Genomic DNA, 8936 nt, shown 5'->3' with positions numbered 1-8936 from the left:
AAAACATACAATACAGACAGTATTTTCTATTTAAACAGATCAGAAAAAATAGAAACATAGTTAATTGCAGAAATAAAAACAACAGAAAAATAAAAACTGTCAAGTACTATTTCAATGACATATAATTCTTCAAAATTACGGAGACCAATCTCAGTCATTAATCTTAACATTAACAATTTATATTATTGCCTTTAAAATGGCCCATAGCCCTTATGCCCTAAACCCGTACGAGTTAGTCAGGAAAGGATAAGGGGGGGATACCCTGGTATATCACTAATTCGAAAATGAACTTTTGCCGGCTGGCCAAACGAAGAGATTCTCCACGTGGGCAATAATACCAGAGGAAGAGGTACTTATTGCCTTTAAAATGGCTCTTAGCACTTGTACCCTAGACCCGTACGAGTTTGTCAGTAGAGGGTTAAAAGGGGGGGATACGGTATTCCGGTTTACAACGAATTCGAAAATGAACTATTGCCGGCTGGCCAAACTAAGAGATTATCCACATCGACCATTATACCAGAGGTAGAGGTTGGTATTGCCTCTAAAATGGCTCATAGCACTTACGCCCTAGACCCGTACGAGTTAGTCAGAAAAGGATAAGGGGGGTACCCTGGTATATCACAAATTCGAAAATGAACTATTGCCGGCTGACCAAACGAAGAGATTCTCCACGTGGGCAATGATACCAGAGGAAGAGGTACTTATTGCCTTTAAAATGGCCTATAGCACTTATACCCTAGACCCGTACGAGTTTGTCAGTAGAGGGTTCAAAGGGGGATATGGGATCCCGGATACAACGAATTCGAACTGAACTATTGCCGGCTGGCCAAACTAAGAGATTCTCCACATCGACCATTAAACCAGAGGTAGAAGTTGGTATTGCCTCTAAAATGGCCCATAGCACTTATGCCCTAGACCCGTACGAGTTAGTCAGAAAAGGATAAGGGGGGTACCCTAATATATAACAAATACTAAAATGAACTATTGCCGGCTGGCCAAACGAAGAGATTCTCCACGTGGGCAATGATACCAGAGGAAGAGGTAATTATTGCCTTTAAAATGGCCCATAGCACTTATACCCTAGACCCGTATGAGTTTGTCAGTAGAGGGTTCAAAGGGGGGATATGGTATCCCGGATACAACGAATTCGAACTGAACTATTGCCGGCTGGCCAAACTAAGAGATTCTCCACATCGACCATTATACCAGAGGTAGAGGTTGGTATTGCCTCTAAAATGGCTCATAGCACTTATGCCCTAGACCCGTACGAGTTAGTCAGAAAAGGATAAGGGGGGTATCCTGGTATATCACAAATTCTAAATTGAACTATTGCCGGCTGGCCAAACGAAGAGATTCTTCACGTGGGCAATGATACCAGAGGAAGAGGTACTTATTGCCTTTAAAATGGCCCATAGCACTTATACCCTAGACCCGTACGAGTTCGTCAGTAGAAGGTTCAAAGGGGGAATATGGTATCCCGGATACAACGAATTCGAACTGAACTATTGCCGGCTGGCCAAACTAAGAGATTCTCCACATCGACCATTATACCAGAGGTAGAGGTTGGTATTGCCTCTAAAATGGCTCATAGCACTTATGCCCTAGACCCGTACGAGTTAGTCAGAAAAGGATAAGGGGGGTACCCTGGTATATCACAAATTCGAAAATGAACTATTGCCGGCTGGCCAAACGAAGAGATTCTCCACGTGGGAAATGATACCAGAGGAAGAGGTACTTATTGCCTTTAAAATGGCCCATAGCACCTATACCCTAGACCCGTACGAGTTTGTCAGTAGAGGGTTCAAAGTGGGTATATGGTATCCCGGATACAACGAATTCGAACTGAACTATTGCCGGCTGGCCAAACTAAGAGATTCTCCACATCGACCATTATACCAGAGGTAGAGGTTGGTATTGCCTATAAAATGGCCCAGAGCACTTATGCCCTAGACCCGTACGAATTAGTCTGGAAAGGATAAGGGGGGTACCCTGGTATATCACAAATTCGAAAATGAACTATTGCCGGCTGGCCAAATGAAGAGATTCTCCACGTGGGCAATGATACCGAAAGAAGAGGTACTTATTGCCTTTAAAATGGCCTATAGCACTGGTACCCTAGACCCGTACGAGTTTGTCAGTAGAGGGTTAAAAGGGGGGATATGGTATTCCGGTTTACAACGAATTCGAACTGAACTATTGCCGGCTGGCCAAACTAAGAGATTCTCCACATCGACCATCATACCAGAGGTAGAGGTTGGTATTGCCTTTAAAATGGCCCAGAGCACTTATGCCCTAGACCCGTACGAGTTAGTCTGGAAAGGATAAGGGGGGTACCCTGGTATATCACAAATCCTAAAATGAACTACTGCCGGCTGGCCAAACGAAGAGATTCTCCACGTGGGCCATGATACCAGAGGAAGAAGTACTTATTGCCTTTAAAATGGCCCATAGCACTTGTACCCTAGACCCGTGCGAATTTGTCAGTTGAGGGTTAGAAGGGGGGATATTGTATTCCGGTTTACAACGAATTCGAACTGAACTATTGCCGGCTGGCCAAACTAAGAGATTCTCCACATCAACCATCGTACCAGAGGTAGAGGTTGGTATTGCCTATAAAATGGCTCATAGCACTTATGCCCTAGACCCGTACGAGTTAGTCAGGAAAGGATAAGGGGGGTACCCTGGTATATCACAAATTCGAAAATGAACTATTGCCGGCTGGCCAAACGAAGAGATTCTCCACGTGGGCAATGATACCAGAGGAAGAGGTACTTATTGCCTTTAAAATGGCTCATAGCACTTGTACCCTAGACCCGTACGAGTTTGTCAGTAGAAGGCTAAAAGGGGGGCCAAACTAAGAGATTCTCCACATCGACCATCATACCAGAGGTAGAGGTTGGTATTGCCTAGAAAATGGCCCAGAGCACTTATGCCCTAGACCCGTACGAATTAGTCTGGAAAGGATAAGGGGGGTACCCTGGTATATCACAAATTCGAAAATGAACTATTGCCGGCTGGCCAAACGAAGAGATTCTCCACGTGGGCAATTATACCAGAGGAAGAGGTCCTTATTGCCTTTAAAATGGCCCATAGCACTTGTACCCTAGACCCGTACGAGTTTGTCAGTAGAGGGTTAAAAGGTGGGATATGGTATTCCGGTTTACAACGAATTCGAACTGAACTTTTGCCGGCTGGCCAAACGAAGAGATTTTCCACGTGGGCCATGATACCAGAGGAAGAGGTACTTATTGCCTTTCAAATGGCCTATAGCACTTGTACTCTAGACCCGTACCAGTTTGTCAGTGGAAGGTTAAAAGGGGGGATATGGTATTCCGGTTTAAAACGAATTCGAACTGAACTATTGCCGGCTGGCCAAACTAAGAAATTCTCCACATCGACCATCATACCAGAGGTAGAGGTTGGTATTGCCTATAAAATGGCCCAGAACACTTATGCCCTAGACCCGTACGAGTTAGTCTGGAAAGAATAAGGGGGGTACCCTGGTTTATCACAAATTCTAAAATGAACTATTGCCGGCTGGCCAAACGAAGAAATTTTCCACGTGGGCAATGATACCAGAGGAAGATGTACTTATTGCCTTTAAAATGGCCCATAGCACTTGTACCCTAGACCCGTACGAGTTTGTCAGTAGAGGGTTAAAAGGGGGGATATGGTATTCCGGTTTACAACGAATTCGAACTGAACTATTGCCGGCTGGCCAAACTAAGAGATTCTCCACATCAACCATCTTACCAGAGGTAGAGGTTGGTTTTGCCTATAAAATGGCTCATAGCACTTATGCCCTAGACCCGTACGAGTTAGTCAGGAAAGGATAAGGGGGTACCCTGGTTTATCACAAATTCGAAAATGAACTATTGCCGGCTGGCCAAACGAAGAGATTCTCCACGTGGGCAATGATACCAGAGGAAGAGGTACTTATTGCCTTTAAAATGGCTTATAGCACTGGTACCCTAGACCCGTTCGAGTTTGTCAGTAGAAGGTTAAAAGGGGGGATATGGCATTCCGGTTTACAACGAATTCGAACTGAACTATTGCCGGCTGGCCAAAATAAGAGATTCACCACATCGACCATCATACCAGAGGTAGAGGTTGGTATTGCCTATAAAATGGCCCAGAGCACTTATGCCCTAGACCCGTACGAGTTAGTCAGGAAAGGATAAGGGGGGGGTACCCTGGTATATCACAAATTCGAAAATGAACTATTGCCGGCTGGCCAAATGAAGAGATTCTCCACGTGGGCAATGATACCAGAGGAAGAGGTACTTATTGCCTTAAAAATGGCTCTGAGCACTTGTACCCTAGACCCGTACGAGTTTGTCAGTAGAGGGTGCAAAGGGGGGATATGGTATCCCGGATACAACGAATTCGAACTGAACTATTGCCGGCTGGCCAAACTAAGAGATTCTCCACATCGACCATTATACCAGAGGTAGAGGTTGGTATTGCCTTTAAAATGGCCCAGAGCACTTATGCCCTAGACCCGTACGAGTTAGTCTGGAAAGGATAAGGGGGGTACCCTGGTATATCACAAATTCTAAAATGAACTACTGCCGGTTGGCCAAACGAAGAGATTCTCCACGTGGGCAATGATACCAGAGGAAGAAGTACTTATTGCCTTTAAAATGGCCCATAGCACTTGTACCCTAGACCCGTACGAGTTTGTCAGTTGAGGGTTAGAAGGGGGGATATGGTAATCCGGTTTACAACGAATTCGAACTGAACTATTGCCGGCTGGCCAAACTAAGAGATTCTCCACATCAAACATCATACCAGAGGTAGAGGTTGGTATTGCCTATAAAATGGCTTAGAGCACTTATGCCCTAGACCCGTACGAGCTAGTCAGGAAAGGATAAGGGGGGTACCCTGGTATATCACAAATTCGAAAATGAACTATTGCCGGCTGGCCAAACGAAGAGATTCTCCACGTGGGCAATGATACCAGAGGAAGAGGTACTTATTGCCTTTAAAATGGTCCATAGCACTTATGCCCTAGACTCGTACGAGTTAGTCTGGAAAGGATAAGGGGGGTACCCTGGTATATCACAAATTGTAAAATGAACTTTTGCCGGCTGGCCAAACGAAGAGATTCTACACGTGGGCAATGATACCAGAGGAAGATGTACTTATTGCCTTTAAAATGGCCTATAGCACTTGTACCCTAGACCCGTACGAGTTTGTCAGTAGAGGGTTAAAAGGGGGGATATGGTATTCCGGTTTACAACGAATTCGAACTGAACTATTGCCGGCTGGCCAAACTAAGAGATTCTCCAAATCGACCATCATACCAGAGGTAGAGGTTGGTATTGCCTATAAAATGGCCCATAACACTTATGCCCTAGACCCGTACGAGTTAGTCAGGAAAGGATAAGGGGGGTACCCTGGTATATCACAAATTCGAAAATGAACTATTGCCGGCTGGCCAAACGAAGAGATTCTCCACGTGGGCAATGATACCAGAGGAAGAGGTACTTTTTACCTTTAAAATGGCCCATAGCACTTGTATGTTAGACCCGTACGAGTTTGTCAGTAGAAGGTTAAAAGGGGGGATATGGTATTCCGGTTCACAACGAATTCGAACTGAACTATTGTCGGATGGCCAAACTAAAAGATTCTCCACATCGACCATTATACCAGAGGTAGAGGTTGGTACTGCCTCTAAAATGGCCGATAGTACTTATGCCCTAGACCCGTATGAGTTAGTCAGGAAAGGATAAGGAGGGGGTACCCAAGTATATCACAAATTCGAAATGAATTATTGCCGGCTGGCCAAACGAAGAGATTGTCCCCGTAGGCAATGATACCAGAGGAAGAGGTACTTATTGACTTTAAAATGACCCATAGCACTTATACCCTAGACCCGTATGAGTAAGTAAGTAGAGGGTTAAAAGTGGGGATATGGGATACCGGTTTACAACAAATTCGAACTGAACTATTGTCGGATGGTCAAGCTAAGAGATTCTCCACATCGACAATTATACCAGAGGTAGAAGTTGATATTGACTCTAAAATGACCCATAACACTTATGCCCTAGACCCGTACGAGTCAGTCAGCAAAGGGAAAGGGGTTTATTGAACTGTTGCCGACTAGCAAAACTAAAAGATTCTCCACTAGGGCCACGATAACAGGGACAAAGGTAGTTATAATAATTACCTTTAAAATGGATAAAAGCACTGATGCCTTAGACCCGTAAGATTTTTCAGAAGAGGGTTAAAAATGGATATTAACTATTGTTGACTGGCCATACTAAGAGATTCTCCACGTTAGCCATTATTGGTTAACCTATCGCGGGAGCATAACGTCCGATTTATTGTACTTGTCCATTGTCGACGTCGTACTGTCAGTGACTTCGCCTTGGAATACGAATATGTATATTTAATGTATTGGCTGAACAGTTGTTGTAGTACATATTGCCTTAACTATCATCTTTATTTATGATACCGTGACCCGGATCTCGAAAAAATGAAATCAGTCAGATCGGAGAACAGAAGACAGAAGTGCTGTTACCAGACTATTCCGAAATAGAATTACCGGAGAAATAATATCTCGGAAATACGTTGTGTGTCGCTTTCTCAAAGTCGCTTGCTGCAGTAATCCTTAGAGTTTTCCGAAACGTGTTTATCCCAATTCAATCCACTTTTCCATAGATCCTGTATGAGCTTCTTTGTTCGTATTGTGACCTGGTTAAGTATTCTAAGTGGATCGTATTTTTTCGAAGAATTTTCAAAATCTCACTTTTTGTTACAATGTCTAGTATTGGAATATCACATTTAGTCCGGCGGCCACAAGTATATTTCAGACGAGTTGTGCACATCCTGATATAAGCATGAACATTGGCATAGACCTTCCTGAATATTACTCTTTTATTTCAGATAAGAAGGCATTTGAAAAAAATGTCTCACTGCCGGTTAAATTAAAAATGGCGGACATCATACTTTAATCGGCCCAATATAGAAGGCTAGTACTGTGGATTCATTTATTTTCGTGGGTACCAACTTTCGTGGATTCAGGAAAACTTACATATTCGTGGATATTTAATTTCGTGGTTTTACCGAAGTCTGCATACTAGTACAAGCCTTTGACGAATTTGTCATTCGTTGAACATCAAATTTCGTGGTTTGCCTGTACCAACGAAATCCACGAAAAATTGGTATCCCACGAATAATAATGAATCCACAGTATGTGAAAAGGATCTATCAGCATACTGCTATAATAATAGTTGGTACAAACCTTTGTTATGTAATACTTTTGGATATATTATATAGATAAAATGTCTCTAAAAACCCTACTTTCGGTAGAATCCAATATGGCGGACATTGACTAAAATAAGCTTATTTTTTAGGGAGGGGGATTGAAATGTGTTTTAACGTATTGTTACTATCATTAAATTGTACAGGAACATTTCTTTGATGCTTCCAAGGGATACAATCTATAAGATATATGTCTTAAAAATCCTTTCTTCCGGTAATATTCAAAATGGAGGACATAAATATGTCATTTTTTTATTTTGATATTTATCTTTTTTTCAAAATGTGAAGAAAGTGGTTTTTTTTTGTGGTGGTCATCAACTTTAGGCTTTAATTTATCCTCTAAACCACTTATCATATTCTGTAGTTAATATTTAAATACAAAGTTAACACTTCCGGTAAAAAAAACCCAATATGGCGTAAATGTCAAAGATGAGTCCTCACTCCATATGTTCGATGTAGAGCTTTGGATAGATTGATTTAATCAAAATAAAATCACTTAAGTACTAAACCTTTTAAAAATTACCACAATTTGGCAAAAAAAATTTGTAAATTCCCAGTAACCACCACATGCACACGACGCAGGGCACGGGAGACTTGATTTTCCTCATAAAAACAACCGCGACAACCTTTCTTACATCCACAATGTGCAAGCTTCTGACAACATGATGAGCCCTCAGAAAAAGTTTTTTTAAAGTGATCCTCTTTGTCCCGTCGTCATCCATTAGCGCCTGGACTTGGTAGCATACGAGCCTATTTCAGGCTCGTCCCCTAAACACGTGTCTTAGTATATTGTACATTTTGCATGCTGGAAAAGACTAGACTAAGTTGATAACCTCAATTAACCTACCCTTTTGCGTAAATAGATATTTCTTGCTTTGTTAACCATGCTAACCCCATATGATTATTTTTTGCTATCTTACAGTAAACACCGGTGATTTAGGCGGATCAATTATCATTCTTTAAGTTAAAGTCACATCTTCAAATGCTATCAATGTCTCCCAAACAGTCTTTTTCCCCCTTTTCAAGAAAACAGAGAACCGTATCACAACCGGAAAATGGATCACAATATTTGTGTGTGATCCCTAATCGCGAGTGCATTTGGAAGGTCATTTATATATATTTATCCAAAGCTTTTCCTCCTCTTAAACACAATCCATAGTTCGTCTACCCCTATGTCACGGAATAGCGAAACAGTAATGACAGCATCATCAGTAACGACTGTTCGAGTAATGACTTGTTTAATTTCGTATTTCACTGCATCAGACACATGCACCATGATTCTAGTGTCAGCCTTTTAATACATATGTATTAATATGGTGTTTAACTTGAAACGCATCACGGCGGTAAAGATAGAATATCAGTAGTATCCTTAATTTCAAGTTCACTGGGATATATGAGATGTAAGTATTGGTCGTATGAAGCAGAATTTATTCAGAACCTTCTAAAAGACAAAAAGAAAAAGCACCTTGCGAAATTCTTTAATTTTACTTTTCGATATATTGATGATGTTTTATCGTTAAACAACCCATACTTCAGCCAATACTTACATCTCATATATCCCAGTGAACTTGAAATTAAGGATACTACTGATACTAGAAGGACTGCTTCATACCTTGATCTTTTCCTCAATATTGACGTAGATGGACGACTTCACACAAAAATCTATG

Source organism: Mytilus edulis, chromosome 14 (genome assembly GCF_963676685.1).
Source record: "Mytilus edulis chromosome 14, xbMytEdul2.2, whole genome shotgun sequence".
NCBI lineage: Eukaryota > Metazoa > Mollusca > Bivalvia > Mytilida > Mytilidae > Mytilus > Mytilus edulis.
Note: the sequence above shows the minus strand (reverse complement) of the source record.